This window comes from Cyanistes caeruleus, chromosome Z (genome assembly GCF_971803275.1).
Source record: "Cyanistes caeruleus chromosome Z, bCyaCae1.hap1.1, whole genome shotgun sequence".
NCBI classification, from domain to species: Eukaryota; Metazoa; Chordata; class Aves; order Passeriformes; family Paridae; genus Cyanistes; species Cyanistes caeruleus.
In genome coordinates this window covers 22264920-22288363 of record NC_141732.1, presented here as the reverse complement: position 1 = coordinate 22288363, position 23444 = coordinate 22264920, and the positions used below count along the sequence as shown (strand labels likewise).

General features: G+C 35.8%; 1 protein-coding gene and 1 long non-coding RNA gene across 3 annotated transcripts in view; both read right to left on the bottom strand.

The window, feature by feature from the left end:
• Positions 1-23444, bottom strand: part of COMMD10 (COMM domain containing 10) — a 106785-nt gene that overhangs the window by 36095 nt on the left and 47246 nt on the right. The window lies entirely within an intron of this gene.
• Positions 11564-18375, bottom strand: LOC147648215 (uncharacterized). The gene is made up of 2 exons (XR_015280713.1): positions 15613-18375; positions 11564-15564 (listed from the first exon to the last, which is right to left on the bottom strand). It is a non-coding gene; the product is annotated as an uncharacterized LOC147648215 (long non-coding RNA).

Genomic DNA, 23444 nt, shown 5'->3' with positions numbered 1-23444 from the left:
CAGATCTTTCATACTGCTGAGTGCATATGTGATTTTCTTGGAAAAGCAAAGAAAACAAAACAGAACTTGGAAAGCTAATGAACTGATAACAATTAAGTGCAGTCCTTTATAGACTATGCACCTGTGTGCACACACTTGTGTGGTCCAGGTAAGATGAGGCATTTATGACTTTTCTGTCTTGCATGGACTCTCTTTGCCAGATGGTATGTAAACTTGTTCTGTAGCTTTTCATCTAGTCAAGGATTGACAGAATGTTCTACATCCTGCTCTCAAGATTAGCAGGGAAGAAATTATCCTTGATACCTTTGCTCTTTTTTCCAAAGTTACACATAAACAAATAAGAGGTTCAGATTTCTAGGGAACGAGAACTCAAACACTGATAACACAAGGTTTAGTGTCTTGTAAAGTACAGGACAAGAGCAGAAATACAGCCATTAAATTGCTGGAACACTCTGCAAATCACAGCACAGGGCACCAGTAAGACCTCATCAGAACTGAGACAGGCAAATCCGGTAACCCATTTGCAAAAAATATGATTCAAGTTGGCAAAAGAACAGGAAAAGGATGCTAGGAATTTCTGGGAATGGAAAGCTTATTTACATTAGCAACAAAAGTAACCTGGCTTGCATAGGACTGCAATACAATGGCAATTAGGGAATAAAATTGCTCTTTAAATGTCAGAGGAAGCATTACAGAAAAGTCTTAGGATGAAAGATAACTCTTACACACACACAAAAACAAGGAGGGAAGACTCTGAAAAGAGACCACATAAAAAAGTTTATTGTTCTCAGAGCATACATACTGGTCGAAAACTTAGCTATAATAGCAAAGGTAAACCACCCAAGTACAGTAAAGCTGCATAGAACAATCGCACAGCTCCAGATGTCTTTCAGTTTCATTTTCCCCTTAGATAACACTTAGTTTTCAGTATCAACTCCTATCAATCCAAATTACTTGGAAGGGACCCTAAAGATTATCTAGTTCCACATCCCCTGCCACAGGAAGGAACCTCCCACTAGCCCAGGCTGCTCAAAGCCCCATCCAACCTGACCCTGAACATCTCCAGAGATGGGGCATCCATCTGTGCCAGTGCCTCATCACCCTCACAGTAAAGAATTTCTTGATAATAACTTCTATAGATCTAGCTGCATTCCATTTAAAACCATCACCACTTGTCACTACATGCCTTTGTCAAAAGTCCTTCTCTGGCCTTCTTATAGACCCTGTTTAGGTAGTGGAAGACTGCAAAAAGTCTCCGTGGAGCCTGCTCTTTTCCAGACTGAACATCGCCAGCTTTCTCAGCCTTCCTTCATAGGAAAGGTGCTCCAGTCCTATGAAAATTTTTGTGACCCTCCTCTGCACTTGCTCCAACAGGTCCATGTCCTTCCTGTGCTGGGGACCCCCAGAGCTGATGCTGCCCTGCAGGTGGGGTCTCATCAGAGCAGAGCAGAGACAGAATCCCCTTCCTTGCCCTGCTAACCACACTGATTTTGATGCAGCCCAGGACACAGCTGGTTTTCTGGACTGCATCCAGTTTCTCATCCAGCAGCACTCCCAAATCCTTCATCTTTGGGCTGTTTTCACCCCATCCTTTGCTGAGCCTGTATTTGTACTTAGGTATTTATATGTCAAAACAGATTCATGTAATCAGAAAAACATTCAAATACAGAGCCATACCAGTTGCAGCAGAAAATATGCTAAAGTACCATGCCTTAATTATTACAGTATATAATTTTGCTATGAAAATAATTAAATGCTATTCTAGTAGCCCCTAAGATGAAAATAACTTATTTCACTATATGATATAGTAACTCTTCAATCTGATTACAAAATCAGAATAACAGTAACGAAAATTACAGGTCTTGAATAACTGGGGGCAGGAGGAAAAAACCTGACTTTGGCAATTAATTTTAAAATGTGAGTTGTTAATATTTTAAACATAGAAAATGGAAAAACGTTAGAGAGGACTATGAAGCAACTATACCAAAATCTCCAGAAGGTTCCCTTTCAGACTAGGTGTCAGGACAGATATCCATTAGCAATGAGAAGTATTATTCCAATATCTGAACTATTTTATATCTAATGAATCAGCAAGAGAAATACATACGGTGTAGATCTACCAGCCAACACTCCTCTGGGAATGACATAGTTCATACAAAAAGCTGGACAACTCCTTAAATATCCACTGTTGAGTAAAACTTCCAGAACTAAAATATAAAATATTATTCAAATTTGCAAGGCTTCACAAAATGAAACCACAAGCATAGCAGCTGTCATAACAGAAAGTCGTATGAAATCTCTTTGCTGCCAGTTTCTGTGAAGAAATACAAAGTTTCAAGACCAAGATTTTGATAATAACCTTGTGGACACTCTTAGGCACTCCTGTCTCTCCAATTCCTGTATGTTTCCGTGCTCTGTAACAATGGTATTACTCTTTCTCTCACACTTGTGCCCACAGTGGTAATGCAAAAAATTTCCATAAACCGAAGGTTTGAGGTGTCCCATTCCATTATTGAGACTATCATACATGTTCTGAATTGTGAAATTCAGCAATTCTAAAAAGGAGCGTATTTCAACTTGCTTCTGTGTAGAATTGATTATGGGACACTGGGAATGGGGCTGTGGCCAAGCCTCATCCCTAATAGGGTGCAGCTGTGTAAGACAGGTACCATCACTGACGGAAAAGAATCATGGAATGCTGATGTGTATTGACCAATCACAAAAGAGTAAAACGACACACGGGTGTTATGCATGTGAGAAACAGGGTATAGAAGGTTGTACAGTGGAATAACAAAGAGCTGATGCTTGAGACCATTATCTGCATCAGTCACGTGTCCTCTGTCACTTCTGAAAGAGGTAAAAAATCTTTGCACCATAATTACTAATGAACAATGGAAATCCATGCAGCTTCTGTGGGGCTTTATTACTCTTGTGACAGAATTACAGTTAAAGATCTGACAACAAACTCAAGTTGAAAAAGAGGAATTCAGGACAGTGCTGTTCTTCAGTTATTTTAAAGACAAATATGTAGAATCAAATAACTCATGGGAAACAGAAAAAAAAAAAAATGGAACACTGATTACTCTAAAAGTGAAAATTCCAGTTTGCTTGAGAATTAGCCTACACTGTTGAATAAGATTGGTCATAAATATTCACCATTTAATATACTTAAGTAAAGGAAAATAGTATTTGTCTTCAACTTTATTAGGAGAGTGTTTAACACCATCCTGATGGGATGTCCAACAGCATCTCCAGTAAAAGAGATCAAGAATTAAAAATACAAAGATCTGATTTTTAAAACAAATATTGTTCTGAGAGACAGACTAGTAAGACTCCATTTTGAAAATTAAATATGTAGAATAGTAGCAAAAGGATAAGTCTGTTTATCATTATTTTAGATGTTTCATATGGCCTTTCAGGCTAGTGTTTTCATTGCCTTTAATGAAAGAACATGAAGATTGAAGAGAATAGCACCTCTTATTAACCTTCAAAAAACCAGAACTGCACCATTCACAGCATTCAGGGCTTATGAAAATCCAGAACCTAGCAGCTGTTACAAATGATAAATTTTGAGTTATAAACCAGTGTACCTAGATGTTTTCTGGGAAAGAAAGTGTATTCAATCTCGTATTTCAGAACACATTTCAAATTAAAATTGGGCCAGAGGCATATGTCAGTTTTTTGCTTGCTTTATATTTAAATTCATTTACTTAAAATCTGTTTTGCATGTAAACAAAAGCTTGAGGCGTGGGGGAAGAATTTCCAGTAACTGAGTTTATTTTTGCAATAAATACCATTTTTATTCTTAACACAATTTTACTCATATAACAATGCCATTGTTTCCTTATCTTCCCCTCAATACTAGTCTCTACAGTGATTATAGCTAGATAACAAGCTTTAAAGGATAGGAAATTCAAAGAGTTTCTAAGAGGGGAAGAAAAATAAAGCTACTTGGTCTTTCAGTAAAAGGATAGTATTCAGATATTTTTTTTCCCTGTAAAAAAAATGAGCAATTTTATATGCTCACACAATCCTGTGCTCATGGCCACAGACAAGGCAATGTGACAACTATTAGGCAGTGTAGCATCTTATTATAATTGTAATGGAAACTCCAAATACAATTACATTTTGTTTTTATCCAGACTAAGTTAAACTGTACTTACCAGTGTGCCTTACCCACCCACACAGGGTACTGAAAAGATCTTTTTCAACAGAAGTTTCTGATGAGGAAATATCAAAAACAGAATAATATTTATGCTGACATGCCTCAGACATTTGACTGGTACAAATATGAGCAGCTAAAAATGACACGTGCCCAGCTTCACGAGTATCACTTCTCCATGGAAAAGTTGTAAAGTTAATTTTATTAACTTTACATTGTATTAACTTTTGAAGTTAATACAATGCTGCACACAAGTGAAGTCAATTGCATATTTATTTTACTGTAACTAACAAATCTGTATCACTGTTTTTGCTTTAGACTTACAATAAATTTGAAGTACAATCCAGACAAGACACACGAGCAATTTCTACCCTCCCTGCTTTTTCCCTCCTTCATGCAGTCATATAACACACAAACATTTCATCACTTATTTTTCGAAGGTTCCAGCCACACAGCATCATTTAGTCACAGCAGACAAGACCTGCACAGGATGCAGAAAATGCTAGATACTCTGGAAACTGTTGGGTTGACTCTGCGTATAATTTTTAATAACAATTTGTTACACAAATGGTAGATTTACATGTAGATGTATTCATCCTGTTTAATATGTTTCTTTGGGAAATAGGATCTGAAACAGAACCCAAGGAACAGACTCAAACATTCCTTGGAAAAAAAAAAAAAAAAAAGCTGTATTCTTCTCCGTAAGCTCTGGCCCCAAGACTAAAGAGCCATCCTTGCTCCCATAAAAATGAATGAAGAATTCTCTGATCTTCCTAAGCCAGCTTTTGTTCTTTTCAGAGACTTTCCAATGGAAAGATTTGCATTACGGTCTTATTTCCTGAAACTTTTTCATTTTCTCCTTGGGAAAAAAAAAACCAAAAAAAACCAACCCCAAAAAAAAGAAGTCTTAGATTTTTCTTTTCTCTATAGAAGAGTGACCTCTGCAGTCAGACTCTGCAGCGTCTTTAATGCTGCTCTTTAATCTCTTTTTCAGTGTCACAGATTTTGGGAGGTAGGGTGAGGGAGGTGGAAAAGAGTGGAAACAGGAAGAAAAACATAAAAAAAGCAATCAACCTCTCAGAACTCTGATATCAAGTTTTTCAAATGCAGATAGCTCCCCTTCCTTTTGTTTTGCTACATAATGAAAAATGGTTCCAGATTTGGAGGAAACAAAAAACAAAGCCATTGCCAACAAAGGAACCATGCCACCAGTACTGTAAGAAATTTAATGCTGAAATGTTCAGAGGTGACCCCTTTCTGTAGAAAAGGATCCTGAACCTACTTCAGACCACAAACTGAATCAACAGTGGGATAATGCTGCCCTCTCTAGTGCATTAACAGAAGTGCTGCATACAAGACAGAGGATTTTTGTTTAGGGTTTTTTCTTTGTAGAAGAAAAAGCATCAGCTGTGTCCAGTTTCAGTTACTTCACTTCAAATGTGCACAAACTGAAATGAATTCAGGGAAAAGCAGCAGCATGAAGTAACATTCAGAGAACATAATGAACTAAAAAAATGAAAAAATAATCTGTTTATAATGAAAAAATTGATCAAGGGCATGTATTTCACAATTTGATACATTCAGAAGACTGTTACAAGAGAGATCTGTGCTCCACGGCCTTTTTCATGGTAAAGCTACTGAACAAACCAAATTGCCGTCAGAGAGATTTAGTGTTAATATCCGTAGAGCTGGAAAGAAAATTTGCCCCAGTAGAATGTATAGAAGAAACCTAAGAATCTCCCATTGGGAAGTGCAAACAACAGTTAAGAATTATTTCCCAAAAAAGGCTTAAGCATGAATTTCCATGAATTTGCTTTCGGTCTCCAGCTCATCACTTCCACAGTAAATTCAGAGACAAACACAGGTAGTGTGCTAGTGAGGCCAGCAATTACTTCCTACTTGCTACTTTCTCCATTTCACTGAGAGAAATGTGCAAATCTAGGGTAGCTTCCAGAAGAACTGGGGCAGTTACCACAGATATTTTTACATGCAGCCCAAAGACTCTTATCATGTTGCTTTGCATCACATAATGCCAGACATGTTGTGCCCAAAACATGTGCAACTACTCCTGTACCCGGAGAAACAATTACCAGTAAACTTTCTGCAATAATTCATTAATTAATAATTAATTAATTATTAATTAATAATCTGCAGAAATTAATGCAAATTCAGCAACATTGTGCAGGATCCTGTTTTGCACCTCCATCCTTACACTTTTCCATCTAAGCAGGCAATACAAGAAGCCTTTCCAGATTTAGAGAGTGGGTGAAGATGAAAGGGATTTTGAAGAACATACAGTTCAAACTCCCTGCTCAAGGTTTTACACTGTCAAAAATGGCTTGATCTGTGTGTTCAACAAGTTTGGTCACTCCCAACCTGACTGAAAGTCTGGATCTGCCATAAGGGAACAGCAAATAAATAAACAAAAGTCTGCTGAGTAAATTAAGGATTTAGTTAATAGATTAGAAATTATATATTAATATACCTTATGAAGAATTGAGTCATTATGAGAAATCTCCCCACATCAGTATCCATTTTAATATGTACCATAATTTCAGGCTACATTTGATTAAATAAATGACAAGCAGCTAAAAGAAAGAAAAACAACCTACATTGTTGTAACTACATGGAAAAAAGAAGTGAAAGAAAACAATTAAACAAAACATTTCTTTTACATTCAAACAAAATGCAGTGAAAAAGCAGCGCCACAAGCAGCTGTCTACACAAACTGGTTTAAAATCAAGATCATTCCAACACCTTAATAACCATCTGAGCTTAAGCAGCCCATCTTGCAAGTATAGGAAGGTGCAATGTATGAACTGATCATAAAATAAAAGTGTTAATTAGGCATTTGTTCATGATTGTGTTTCCCACATATCGTACACAGGCCACAAAAAATACCCAGTACAGAATTAAAAACTAAAAAAAAATATTCTACAGGTTTTTCTAGTTATAACTGAGTGGCAGTTAAAGAGCTGTCTTGCATTTTCACTCTGTCTTGAACAGCAAGTGTTGTATCTTTCTAGTGTACAACATTTAGTCCTAAGCAAGGCAGTCTCTGCTCCTGGAAAGAAAAATCTTACTTCTGCAAGAACTGGTTACAACTTAATAATGAAGGAAGTATAAAGACAACGTTCTGTGAATCTACTCAGGACCAAGATACTGTAAGCACAATGGACTGCATCGATCAGAACTTAAGGGATAAAAAATGTAACTTGTATTTCTATCAAATCACCATACAATTTGCAATACAGCTGAGCTGCTTTTTCATTCACTTAGCTTCTTTTTCGCTCTCCTTTAATACTCCTCTACCTAGGAATGTCCCTACATATTTTACTCTCTCTCCTGTAACATGTCTTTCTACATCCTACCGTCTAGCTGCTGAAATTATGAAATTTTTAGTCCAAATTATCATTCAATTTACACATTCCATATATGTAATATATGGAATTTACACATAATTTACACATTACATATAAGTAATTTAAACATCTAAACAGTGCCTCTAGAAATGTAGGAGCTGTCCAGTCATATCAATGAGACCACAGCAGTCATGCATCACTAGAAATTCCATCAGACTTTTAAGAAAGCCTAGGGGGGTTTTATCCAACAGTAAAAACTTGTATTGTATTTGGTTAGCCAACTTAGGTACCTCTATCCGTGCACTAGAATTGCAAATATTATGATAAGTAATGTCATGCAATTTAAGTCTAAGCACTGGCCTCAAATCCAAAATAAAGACAGGGCAATGTCAGAAAATGCCAAAGCACAGATTATAAAGGAGTCGCTAATTCTGTCCTTTATGAAATGCTATCTATATTATATTTGGGTTTTCAATTCTTCAGGGAAAGACTTTCACTTTTCATTAAATTTAGTATTTTTCAAAATAATGTAACAAATGGTGCAGTCAAAAAAAGTATTTCAAAATGCACAGGACAAGAACAAAGATTAAATTACATCAAAATGTGCATGAGAGTTTTAGAGGAACATTTGACTTCAGTGATAAACTTTTTGCAATTTATTGTCCCATAAAAGTCATAAAAATGAATGATGCAATAGTTACGAAATAAAAAATGAAAGGCAACTATATTTATAGGTGCATACCTATTAAGAAGTGTCTGTTAAGAAGTATTTTAATAACAGGCAGTATTTTATCACTATCATCTTCAAATCCATTCCAGACTTTTATTTAAAATGCTTAGTCCACAACTACCACATTAAAATCCCAGATCCCATAAATCACAATGCAACAAAAATCTCTTGTCTACTAAGTCAAATTTACAAACCCTGAGACTCTGTTTAGTGCTTAGCACTCTTTTATTGTAGGCAAAAAAAAAAAATAATTCCAATTAATTTTTTTAAATCCTGCCATTTCAAAAATAAGGTAAAATAAAACATGATCACAGTTTAAAACTAAGCATCTTGTGCCTTTTCTTAAGTATGTCTGGAGTAATAAAAACAGGATGTAAATATTTCTGAAACTTTTTGTGAACAAATTTAGAAATTAGAATTAAATTTAGTCAATAGCTACAAGGGACCAAGGGACCATTCTCAGCAGAATATGATATACTGTCCCCAACAAGTAACAGCTTCTCTCTCTAAACTGCCTATTTTGTCAAATCACAGTAAGCCTTGGAAAAGCATCCAAAAAGTTGTTCAAGAAAGCTTTCGCCTTGTGGCGTGCACAGATCAGTGTCAGTTAAGTGACAGGAAGCTTGCAGAGTCTGCATTGAGAACAGAGAAAGTTAATTTCATTTTTCATATTTCCCTGCCTTTGTCCCTAGGGTTTGGTGGTTCCACAAACTGATTTATTGTCTAGAAATTATGGTCATTGTTAGACTGCAGATTTTATTTTACTGGTAAATTTTGAAAAATGTATAAATAAAAATAATAAAAAATAATAAAACATATAGTTTCCAAAAAGACAGCTGTACTTAAAAGTCAGATTTATCTATTTGACATAGAGAGAGAGACAAATGAGTTTGATTTTCAGGTAACTCCTTACTGCCATGTATGCAAGGTAATTCCTACAGTAGATGTATTAAGATATTAACTGACATAAAAATGGTCAGAATAACGCATACACATGCAACAGCAAACTTAAGAGAAATGGACCAGCATGCAAGACACTTTCATTTTAACTATGATTTAAGGTCTTACACACAAAATACACTTCCAGTGTATGAGGAATTCATTAAAAAATTACTACAGATCTACTGACCTTTGAAAGAAGTAAGTCAACTCTCTTCAAGACTATATACATACATTCAACCTATCTAATGTTTTCATATACTCTGCACCACTTCATCCAATCCCAGTTTTCATAGGAATATATATAGTTCATATTATTCACTTCACATTTATATGAATATATATTTATTTCATATTATTATTCTTATATTTCATAAGAATATACATGGAATTTTGGGATTTTTTTTAAGGAAAGTTTTGGCCAGACAAAATTGCCAAAACAATTCTTGGGCTATAATTTCCATGTAGTTGTCTATCTCAGACTTTGCTTTTAAATTCACGTAATTAATTTGGCAAACACTGATTCAGCTTTTCCAAGATTCCCAAGGAATATCCCAACTTCTTTGTCTCAAGACTGTTATTCTTTTTCCTGACACCTTTGCCTACATCATTATACACCTTCTACAAAAGAGAGACATGCTATATAAAAACAGCACATTGTCCTGTAGTTAAAAATGTTACGCAGACATACCCTTTAATGTCTGTGCCTGAATCTGCAGCCTTAAACTCCATAATTCTATACAAGTAATTAACTCAGGATCATTTATGAAACATACATCAATTCTACAGACTGCTCCTCCATCAATCCACAATTAGATATTCAATGAAATGACAGCTCAATCTTCCTTCTCACAAATAGCAACACTTCCAACAAGTGCACTGACTCTGAAGGCTGAGCATCTGTGGTGAAAAAACTGCAGTCAGTGTTATCTGCAGCAGTTTTTCATGTATGTGCATCTTGCATGTGGCATTTTACTTTGTCATTTGTTTTGGTGACATTTACAGAAGATCAAATTAACATGGTGAAAAAGGACCTTGAGTTTCGTAAGTGATTTCGGCCAAGCACAATGTCTGGTTCCTACTGGTTTGCAAATAATGATGAATCTGGATTATAACAGACTAAGCTCTACTTTTGTATATGTGTTGTGGATGAAGGTATAGCAACAAAGAAATCCAATACTGCAAAACTAAAAGTCATTTTTTCTGAACTGAAAACTGGTAGCAGGGAGTCTAAACACCACAGATCAGGTTACTGAACATTTGCTGTCATACAATAAAAAAATATACAAAGCACTGTGACAAATGTCACAGATAAAACCATAAAATATAGGACAAATTATTGTACACTCTTTCACTTTAAAATCTTAAGTCTCTTTCACCATTAGAGTCACACCTTCTGCTGATAGTCAGTCTTCTAACCTTGAACCATGACTCCATTTTGGCGGAACATCTATTTATCTAGAGATGTACTTAAGAACAGAAGGCTGATGGTGCTCTCTAAGAGATAGTTTACCAATATTTTTGTACTGAGACATGAAAAAAAAAAGGAAAGAAACATAAATTAGAACCATAAAAAATCTCTACTGTTTCTCTTCTTCCATTATGAAATACAGGTGATGAACAAAGTTTTTTGGTTTATTTGTGAATAACACAGAGACAACTTTTAAGTTTTTATTTGGAAGCAGTTTTTAAAGCTTTGAAAGTTTAAAGCAAATCCTTCACATAGATTTTTTTAAAGAATACTTTAAAAAGCTAGGAAGCAAGAAGATTGGAGCAATACTTCTGTCTTCTGCAAATCACATGTTAGGTGACACAAGGTTCATGAAGAAACCACATCAGTGTGGTCAGATTCAAGTCACTAACACGGAAACTTTCAATTTGATGCATTAAAATAAACTGCTAGAAAGTAGGTATTTTCCTGTTATCAAACTAGAAGCCCTTTTCAGCTATACTGAGAAAAAAACCCCTCAATTAAAGTAAGTAGTTGCATCTGATTCCATGACACAAAGATGAAATTACATCACTGCTAGCAGCTCCAACCTAATGGCAGGCAGTAATCATCACACGTACTTTACAGTACAATGCAGGCTCAGCAACTAGCACAGAGCTAGATTAATATAAATAATTTAGTGAGCAACTTGGAAGCTGGTCTTTTTTTTTTTTTTCCATCTACATTTACACAGAGGATGTTTATATAGGAATGTTTAACAGTGCCTACAAGTACCAAGTGTTTAAATATATAAAATACTAATGAATTCTTTAACCATATGGTCACCCCAGAATGCATACACAAGTATACCTGTAATACTTATCTGAAAATGAATACACTGCTGCTAGACTAATTAAATCTTCTGTATAAGTAACTACTTCTTTTATCTGCATATTAGATTTACAGTGAATTACATTTAGACTAAGCCAAAACCAAATAAACCTCCGATTATAACCTGTTTTTACATCTCTTAATTCTAAATGCTGTATTTCTGCAATTTCACTGGAATGTAATTCTAGTTACCAAATATTTCTGAAAAGAATATCCTAAATACCAGCTGCAAGGATGACTGGACACCACGACCAAGGACAATATTGATCATGGGACCTGCCAAGAGAGGAATAAAAACGTAAGTACGTACTGTACTGCTTTTTTAAAGTGGATTTTATGAATACAGTTATGATGGTCAGTATTTTAAATGCTATACTCTGCTACGCTTATAGGATTAGACATTCAATAGAAAGGTAATTCTATCTTCCTTAAATACATGAAGAGTGACAATACTTCAGGGTTTCTAGCCAGCCAATCATTTCACAGACAAATACAACAGGCCTCTTCTGAACAAGTTTCACAAGTGTAACTCTAGTTTCTTAGCTGTATTCTACAATGAAAAGATTTTAGGAAATTAAAATACTTTTCACATTTCTTAGATGTCCACACTAACTTCCTGAGTTTTCCAGGCTACCCCCATTGAGTTAGTTTCTTCCAAAGCACATGGGGTTTGAGAAGTATATCTTGGAGTTCTGGCACACCTATTTCTTTCCTACTCATCAGACTTCCCCTCTATGCATCCACCTCTTTTATTCCCGAGGTCTATTGTTTTGTAATTTCCTTTTTCTTCATTATGTGTGATTCTCACAAGTTTCATTTTATGACCTAGGTGTAATGTAGAAGGATTCAGGATGCTAGTGTATTAAAAAAGGGATATACAGTCTCTTCTGGTTTTAACTGCAAACAGTGGTAACTGCAAAATGGGATGGACTAAGCTCTTGTTGGTCAAGCGTATCCGAATAATAACAGTGATAATTATAAATAATAAAAATAATAGCATTCAGGCACATCACCACACAAAATATTCTCTTAATACAAGAGATCTTTGAGCAATTAGGTTGAAGATTCCTTTTTATCAGGTGGAAAAAAAAGTAAAGAAACAAACATCAAGTTTCACATTTTAAGAAAAATCCCAAGGCCAGAAGCCCAAAATAAACAAATAGAATCCATATTTGTTTTTGTGCATCAACTTCTTATGCTTTCTGAAATCCTTTTTAAAAAGTCCTCAAATTTATACAAGACAGAGGCAACTCACTCCTAATACGGCTTCAAGGAATTACCTTTATCTTGTGTTTCTGACAACACAGGGTGGGCAGGACTGCTTTATTACTTAAATGTCTACAACCGTCTGAAACCTAGGTATACAGGGCTTAAATACATCACTTAAGCTGCAGCATCTGTAAAAATTTACCAGAATAAATATTTTCAGTCATATTATATTTCTGCATTTTTTCTGTTAGATGAAGTTTCAGGTTGAGTAGGTTCCCAAATTAATCTATTAACATTCAATTCCAGTAGCTAAACAAAACTTGCCTGAAGAAAAAGCTGGCCATGCTCCCTCAGTGCTACACTCGAAGTTTTTCCACAGAAGCAGGGTTACTAGAGAAGATAACCTGAATGCGCTAGAAGCTTGTTTGGCATCAGTGTAATGCCTCTTCCACTGTGCCCTGGGTCCTATCTCCCATGAGAAAATACACCAAGTCTCTTCTTTTTTCCTCTCCCTCTTTGCATTTCATAATTGTCAACACAGCACTGAAGGATTACAACCTGCCCCTGGGTAGGGTAATTTTCAACACAGAGATGTAGCAATACACAGCTTCTTAAAGGCCCTCTGCTGGCAAAAGAAAAAAGCATATTTGATTGAAGGAGGGAATGGATATCTATAGATTGTATTTCTATACATAGCTTGAAGTGACACATAGACGTTTTCTTAGTGTTTCTTTCTCATAACTGTCTTGTTTTTAAACACTGTCCCCCACATCCCCCAAGTTGCACAAAAGCTTCAGACTCACCCTAGTGCATTCGAACTCATCTGATGCTATCAAGGTGAAAACACATATTTTTAAACAGCTTCAGTTACCAAAAAGACAAAATCCTGAATTACATTTTTGAAATATAGACAACTCAAATGCATTAATGAGGTTTATCTGTAAATTTATCTGTTTTTTCTTGTTCATAAGCTACTACTCATATTATGTAAATAACAGGACTCTTCTCACATAAAATTCTGGAAGCAAAAAAAACATTAACTACATCAAGTAATTACAATAATGTTGACTAGAGACAGACAGAAAGTAATGGGAAGTGTCATTTCCAGGGTTAAAAATAATTTTGAGGAATCATGAGAAAGAGCTAAGCACACACTTTTTTTTTCTTTGTATAGAATCTATACAGTATAGGGGAGGGAAAGATATTTTCATGCCCCTAAAGAAGTTGTATTCCTTTTCCCCTTAAACAGTATTCAGTCCTAACACTGTCTCTTTACCTAGCACAAAGCCTATTCCATCAATTTCGATTGTATAACCACTGAAACAGCTTTTTCATAAATCCATCTACAGTAAAGTTTTCTTTGCTGCTGGCTTAGCATCATGCATTGTTGATGGTGTCAGTGTCACTAAACACTAAGATAAAAACAGGAGAAAAATCACTCACAATCATGGATAGTAACTTTCCATTCTACCGTTGCCATGATAGAGAAAAAACGAACTGTACCACATTTACCTGACCTCCACCTGGAATTACTTAAATCATCGTGGTGAAAAAACACTGCAAGCACATTAACAGAAACATAGTTCACACATAAATGAGTTTGGAAAGCCTAAATGGCGAAGGTGAGCACCCATTGCTCTAGTGCAGCTTTTGCTGTGTTCTGAGCACAGCCTTAAGCATCTCCCAGTGCTTCTTATGGCACCACTGCTGAAAGGCTGGGTACCCTCTCCATTCCATACTCTGTCAGCACAACAGCCATAATCTTCCACACCAGCACAACTGACAAACAACAGAAAGTGCTGAAATGAAGACTTTCATGTGGCTGTGACAAAAGACAAGATGGCAGCAATTGCTCCTGGAAGAACAATGTATCTTACCCACCTGCAGAATGGGAGCCTCAACCCTTCAATTTAGCTTTTCCCTAAAGTGTCTCACACTTTCAACTATGAACTAATCAAGCTAAAAAGGCAGAGGGAGAGAGATTGTCATTTCTATTTTTAAATACAAAGGAGACAGTCAGGTACTATCAAGATGATGACTAGCAAGATTGACACAGGATCTAACAATCATGTCTAACAGTGATGCTGGTTAAGGCAGGCAAACACCAATACAGGCCTTTTCCAGCAGATTTGCATAGTATATTTATGTTCAAGAAAAATAGGCTTGAATAGTGTATTTCATTAAGATGTTCTGTAATACTATGAATGGCCTGCTAGTGGAATATTGCTGGACCTTTTTTTTAATATCCTTGGTATTCTTTTTCATCATTGTAGTGGTTTAGGTTTTCAATGCAAAACCAGCACATTAATGAAAAAGAAAACTTGGTATTTTACAAAAATTTTTGTAAAATGCTCTCTTTCTCACAGCACAAAGCAAGCAGGAACTCAATGTATTTCTGAGCTAACATATTAATTTTATAATCCAAAAACGAAATGTCACCAGGGTGCCCAATTACCAAATACACCTTTGAAAAGTACGCCTAGACAGTCTTATAAATAAAGGTCTCATAAAAAGGCATAGACAAGCTTATAAATAAGCATATTTTACATTCAGAAAACTTCATAAGAAATTCAGAGAGACTGCTAAGAGTCACTAATGGTTCTTCTGACACTGAAGAACCTAATTTTCTTCATTTGGCATTTTCATCGATTTCATGTTGCATTTTAATGAGCAGATTCTCACCCAAACAAAAATAGGTGGACTTACTTATGTTCACACACAGAAGCACAACAGCCCAGGGTAACTTGTTGTGGAGGTAACTAATACTTTAGAAAACTGAAATTAATGTGCCTCACAAAAACAGGTACTTCACTAGGTCTTACAACACCAAATATAGGGACTACTAGTAAGTAGTAAGTAAGTATAGGGACTACTAGTAAGACTTACTTACTAGTAAGTAAGATACAAAAAAACCCCCAAAAAAACCTGAACGCAAACCAGCAAGGATTTTACTAAAAAAAGTGAGGCACAATGTGAAAGGAAACTATTGAACTAAAAATGAGATTGAGTGGACTTCCTTACAAACCACAGTGAGAAATGACCTTGTAGCAAAAATAAACAAAAGCCCTGGATCATAAATACGATAATTAATGGTGGTTAAAAAAATTAATAAAATTGGAACTGGTATCAATACAGAGAAAAATCAGAATATCATATTGCAAGAACTGAATAGCCTTCAAGGACAAAAGTGATAGTAATGATACTAGCACAAAGACATGGTCAAGCATTCTGGGAACAGAACAAATTTCTACTGTAGTTCTACTAGAGAATCATCAAGTCAAAATAATAGAGCATGAGAATGACTTAGCTGTATTAATCAATTGGCATGAATACAACCTGTCAAAGAGCTACAGCTGTCAAAAAGGCACACATTATCAGGCTACATCAAGGGACAAATTTTCAGTATGGGGATATTTTCACATGGGGAAAGATGGTATTTTCAAATTTTCAGACGGGGATGTTTTACAAGAAACTGGTAAGATCTCATCTGGAACTCTGTGAATAGTTCTGGTCACCTGTCCTAGGATATTCATGATTTAAGTGCCAGCATGTGCAGGGGAAAGCTACAGGAATAACCGCAGAGGTGAGGAGAGGACAGTACAAAGAGAATACCAACAGAGACATGTTTAATTAGCCCAGTAAAACGAAAGCTGAGAGGCAGTAAGCACTCTCTGTAAACAAAGCAGGGATGTAAGCAAAGGGAAGGAGAAAAACACTTAAGCTGTAGGCAACACTGGCATGCGAGAAGTGGGTATTAACAAGCAGTGCTGGGAACCAGAAGTCTTCGTCATCAGGTGAATAATATGCTGAATGGTTTCTGCCAGCAGTAATCAAGGCAAGGAACATCACAAAAGCAAGATGCTTTTTTTTGTTTGGTTATAAACAGTACTACTGTTGTTAAAAGCAAGATGATCTCAGTAGTCCCTTTTGCTACAGGCCTGTGCCTACTTGTATTCCAAGCTCACACACCACTTTTCTGACTGTCATTTCTTTCACATCCTCTCTTTTCATACAGATAGTGTAGAAAACCATTTGCACACACTTCCCTACAAAACCTTCTCATGCTGAGGTGTTCCTCGGTTTGAATACTCCAGCCGAAAGGCTAAAACATCAACCTTTTCTGACTTAACCACTAGTGCACCCAAAGGTGCAGAGGTGGTTTTGTCAGATTCTCCTGTAAACAAAAACTTAGGGTATTTTTGATGTCTGCAAGACATCTCAATGCAGCAGCACCAGACAACTTTATAGCTCATGCTGTTTTGCATAATTAACAAATTTGCCAATTCCAGCTTCTTCTCCTCATCCTTATATTGTAATCCCAGAAAAAGCCAGTAATAAACTAACAGCTGTTCCGTACTGCAACGCAGAACAAATTAAATCAACTAGCCAAGCGCTCTAACCACACTATTAAATATAAGCAAGCTCCTGGCATTGTGAGCACCTTATGTAAGGATTTCAGTCTTTCAAGAAATGTAACTGTCATGCAACATGTCATTATGTACAAAGACTGTATCACACTGATAATAAATTTTACTATTTAAATGCTGAAAAAATAATGCATTTTAAAAATAAGGTCCCAATTTAAAGATAAATAAATAAATGAGGGTACATAAAAGTTGTAACGCATGTAAAGAGTGTGTCAGCTGTTTAGTAACTTCAATTAGAAGCAGCTGATATCATGCAACCAAACAATTACAGGGACCTGACAAAAGCTTGAAATGTGCTGTTGCAATATGTATCATGCCTAAATATGTTAAATTTAGTCCATAAACTAGATTATTTGAACTTACACATAGCAACCTAGATGGGCATCAGTTGTTTTCAAACAGGGGGCAGCAGACTGTAAAAACACTGCTTGTTCTACCCAAAAGCTGCACATTATCCTAATGAAGAGTATTCTGCTATAAGAAGATTTATGTCCAGAAGACTAGTCCAAGCAGACTAGCAATGGTCTTCCTCTAACATGACCTGGATTCACCTAGCACATTAGTTATTTGCATCAGTCTGGCTAGTTCATGAATGTGCATCCAGCAAGACAAATGCATAGGCACATCCTGAATCTCTGGTGTTCAGACCCTTCAAAATTCTCTACCCAGTCTGCTGTAGAAAAGCAATATATCCTAGAACTGTGCAGACACAGATGGAAGACTACACTGCTCAAACCTGTGCAGACTGTACCATCAAACTAGCATGTATTTTTGCATTTTAAAAGTGGATGGCAATAGAATTGAACATAAAACACAGAAGCATATGTTAGTTACAAATGTGAAGTATAAGAACCAGTGATATGATACACAATCCTCTTTATGTGCTGTCCAGAGCTGGCAGGAGAGGTGATGAGCTCTTTACCTAGGGATGGGGACGTATTTTCATTCAGCATGAAAATAGGATAGATTATTTAGTGTCTAATCCTGTATTAGACCTAAACATCACATAAATTGTGCAACTTGTTATATTTCTGTTATATTACTCATATGAACACTTACTTCTTCCAGTTTGCTAGAGCTTATGCTTGCAGATAGTGCGCTAACACACTAATCTTAATTACTACTGTTATTGAAAGCTCACTGCCAGTTTCTGTAGGCACTTGAATACAAATTTAGCTTGGGCAATTATGGCTTCTGTACACTATTCCCTTGCTAGCTTGGTTTACTCTCTTTCAGCTAAATTCAGTCCCTGCGTCACCATACTATTCCTTCTAATGAAAAAATCCTAACCAGGGTATATATCATTCATTTTTAATAAAGCATAACTGTCTCCATCTAATAAGTGGTTCAGCCTGATGCATGCATACAATAAAAAGAAAACCATATTAAGGAAGGTAGCATGGTGATCAGGGAAGGAAAACCGAATGTAAACACCAAGTTAGTACAACCAAGAATGTAGCTTGGAAGGGAAGGTGCTCCTCGCTGCTTCAAGAGTTACATTCCTGGAGAAAAACAGCAAGCTGCTACTCTTTCAGGATCAGGTATATACTTAGAAGTCTCTCTGCATGGATGATATTGATTTGGAGGCCTTCCTTATGTAATGGCCATCTGTAATGTTAGACTGAGCAGCATACATGCTGGATTCCTTTTCAACTCTGCCAGCATGCAGCCCTCCACCTATAACCAGAATATTAGGTATGTTTGACAATGACCTTTCACTGTGAGATTTGTCCTTTCAGGCTGAACAGCATTCTCTGCTTAAACATATTTAGTCTTCTTTGGAAGTATACAATAATCTCAGTAAACAGCAGCATTTCCACTGGTTCTCTAAAAACCACTCATTTGACAAAAACTATTTGATTACTGAAGTTGCTTGATTCAGTAACATTATGAAGAATTCCATGACAACAAATGAAGAAGATACAGTAATAATAATTTAAATGAAAATGTTTTTCTTAGAAATTGTCACTTTAAAGTTCCCTTTCAAAAGTAACACCATCACTAATTTTCTGTTTCATTGTTATTTTTCCTCCAGCTGCTAAACTGGGGAAGACATTCCTGTTAGTGTCTACACTACTAACTATTTACACTACTATAACTACAAAAAGACAATATGTGATTTTCCTATTGTATGGTTTGTCCATCAGTTTTGAAACAGATCAAGAAGAGGGATTTTATTTTAATGGTACAGTCTTTGAAAAGAGATGATGATTGAGGAAAATGGCTAAAATAATGTATCAGACTTCTAATTCAAGAATTGAATGTAACATTGAAAATCTAATAATTCTTTGTATAGCTCTTCCCCTAAATTCCTAAAGCATATCACGCATTTGTAGATAGAAAACATGAAAATACAAATACAAGAGAAAACAATTAAAAATCAGTATTTGCACAAGATGAAGAACCAAAAGGTTAAAAATACAGGCTATACATGTGCTCTGATCTACGGAAATCCAAATAGGCTCTTACAATTATTTAAATCACAATATATGGATCTATAGGGTATCAGGAGCTGTGATATTCACCCTCTGGTGTTTTCCTCTATGTGCTTCAATTTCTCAGTGACATAAAAACTGTGTAATACAACCGCAAGACAGCTTTATCTGATCGCAGCATCTGTTAAAACTGTCCAAGTTATTAATATCCACTAGCTACTGGTGGCTACATATTGGACAATCTCAGACCAGCTGCCTAAAAGTATGTATCTGCACCCCAAGATGACAGCCTTACAGCAGACTGCCTTTTTTTTGTTCTACGTGCAATTTGTTCTGTCCAAAACTTATATTTCAAACACTCCAGCAGAATGTTCTGAGAAACTGTCTACATCTCCACTATAATTTTCAAGTTTCGGTGCTTTCATGAAGGTACCTGAGTATGTACTACCTTATGTATACCACTTCAATACTCAGTTTAAATAAAATATATTACTTTTAGATGAAGTTATGGCACAGATAAAATGAAAATTTGTTACAAACAATAGAAACACACAGCGAAGTGCCATGGTCTACTGCTATTCTACCTAAAGCAATTGTTCAGTAACTCAGCACAAGCCCATGACCAGAAAAAATTCCTAATGTCCTTCTGCTGCAAGACCAACACGACTACCTGTGGTAGAGTTCAACTCGCAATTACTACATTGATAGTATTCAATATTTAGCCTGAAGTAAAGCATATACTAATTCCACTCTTCCTTTGCAATACTCCTTTCCCTCATGCTGGAATACAAAAGGATAAAATGTCATCTCAGAAGCAGGAAAGCTGCTCCAAAGAGCACTGGCTTAAAGCACAGAAAACCACTAGGTAGAGTAGGTAGAGTAGGTTCCCAAGACATCATCTGGAAGCACAGGCAGCACCAGTACAACTCCCTCACTGGGACACGGCAGTTGCGACACAGATGGAGACAGCATGATGCCACCTGCACTGACTGACCTGGACTATCCCTCTCATGTAAAGAGATACTTTTGAGATACTTGGTGTGATGCTTTTGACATAGCAGAGAACAGCATCCAGACTAGTAACCTTAAATCATAGCCCCTGATGGAGATAGCTGCTCTGTGATAACAGCTACCAAAACAAATAAAGGCATACTGCACAATACAAAACAAGTGCATTCAATACCACCTGCTTTCTGGATGCTACTAAGAAAGGCTTCCCTCCTAGGATTCTTCCTTTTGAAAACAGCATCACAATGATCTTCCCTCCCTACACTTGAAATTTAACTTGGAAGCCATAAAATCTGACTAGGAACACCAAACTGTTCCTTGGAGAGAAAGAAAAACTAACTAAAAAAAAACCCTCTAAAATCAAAAGCTAGTTTCCTAATTAAACATGCCATGGTATTAAATTTCAACAAATATATAATTAATAAGAAGCTAAGATGGAATAGGATGCATGATAAGAACACTATATAATTAAAATCAGTATTGAATTGAACATTGGATATCCTTGCTGTATTTTAGAAAACTATTTTATGGTTTATTATACATTGTTAATAACACTGTTAATAACAGCACTGTGGAAATTAAAGCTATAATTCTAAAATGTACATATGAAACTAAAAAAATCAGAAAAAAATCCCTTTTCCTATGATTATTAACCTTATGAAGTATTTTTAATATTTTATTCTCATTGCAAAATTTCATGAAGTATTTTCTTTCCCACTCTTTATAGACACTGTGAAAACTTCAAAGAAATGTAAAAGGTTTAATGGACATGAAATACAGTTGTGTTCTTTCAAACAGAGTTCTGAAACTAATTAAGCTGAAATACTGTAAATGATGCTGCAATAGGAAAAAGCTGATGAACCTGTAACTGCATTTCAGCTGGGTTTGCTTTGGGGGAATATTTTTTCCCACATAGCGGCCACTGCTTAGAAGCATTTAGAAAATTATTAAAATAACTGGAAGAATTAAGTAGGCCACTGTATGTGTTTATGAAAGGAAGACACCAAGATAAGTAGCTGAGGTGTGTGCTGCTAAATCTGCCTGAAAGTGGCATTGCTTCATATACTGCTGCTTTGCTTCTGGAGACATTTCAGGTGCTGAAGCCTTACACTTCAATAAGAAACAAAATTTTAATTCTGCTTTGCATATCTTAAACAGGAGCTTTTAAAATGCATCATTCTCTCTCTTTCCTATATTTAGTGCTTCTAGATGATAAAAGTTCACTTTCTACTGCTTTACCACCCGTGGGGTAGTGACAGTAATGGCTGAAACAATGAGAAAAAATGTTTGTCTGAAACAGGCATTAATGAAACAGCAGACAGTTGTTCACTGCATAAAGGTGAAAGAGTGAATACCAGTATTCCAGACTAAAACTGCCCCTTTTATCTGCAAATAATTAGGTGCACTAAAGTAAATGGGTTGTACATGCAGTTTTCTTTATGTATTGTTCAGTACTTCCCATGGGCAGTTCAAAATTACAGTTTGTAATAAGTCTCTCATACCTAAAGCAGTTACACACTTCACAATGTTAAACCCAATTAAATGCCAATACAATGAAGTAGAAGAAACCAGACAATGGAAGCTTGTTGTGTTTATGAAGGCCACATGTGCCATGAATTCCCACTTTGATCTGAACATTAGCATTAAAATTTGTTTTCACTTTTTAAAAAATGGTAATACTGAATGATTTATTATTTGTTTTTCAAGGAAGGTGGCTGGGGTCTATTTTTTCAGTACTCTCTTGACACATTACTATAAATTTATTTCTTTTAAAAAGATTATATTATTCCACAAGAACAGATGTTTACATCTAGATTGTTTGCACCTTAAAATACCATCACTTAAAACTGTAAATAAAAATTAAAGAATGTTTATATAGCTATCCAGCTATGTTTCAGTATTTTATCCGACTTCCAGATATTACAATGTTCAGTTGATCAAACATTTATTAACAGATGTTATAAACACTATATTTCTTTCTTGAACCAACTCAGAGATAACATGCAAACAGATGATCTGAAAGTTTCAACTTTTTAAAAAGCTGGAATAAATCCTCATCTGAATTTTACCATTTTTTACCCAACCTTCTCTTAATAAACAAAAGGATTCTGTATTTTCCAGCAGATAATTACTCCTTATGAGTAATCTAGTTATAGCTATGTGGATGTCAACATTAAAAGAAACACTGTAAACAAGTACAAAGGTTGTTCATCTTTTTATTTGGCAACCATGGTAAAGGCTCTCCTGTTGAATAAGAAAAGGCACTTAGGTTTCAGCTCAAAATGAGCTCACCCCTTTTCAGACTAAATGAAATCTAGCATTCTCACATGAAACCTGTGAGAATAAAGAGAAATTGAAAAATTCAAGTTAAAAATACTAAAGCTTGCAGCACTATAAGTACGTAATGCAAGTGTTGCATGGTCTCCCAAAATCAGGTCTTCTCACACTGAGCTGTACAGTGGCAAGCACTGAACAAATATCAAATTAGGACAAAACATTCCAGGATTCTCAGATACAGTGTTTTTCAGAAATGTCTGCAAACCCAAATGCAGTGAAAGGAAGCAAAAGACTAGTGATGCAAATGTTAGTTTAGTCTTCAATGTCCAATTACCTTTCATAGGGTTGGGTTTTGTATTTTTTTTAAAGTACGCCAATAATGCAATATTCCAGCAAGTGTGGAAAAAACCCACCACTTTTATCTTGTAAAAACACGAAGTACTTCAAGCTCAGCATAACAAGTTCATAAGAAAGACCAAGTCTGAACGTGAAGACCCCCTTTTTGCCTTCAGTTTTAGGCTTTGTTTTATAATCATTCAGTGAGTTTACACAAAAACACTCTAGCACTTAGAGAA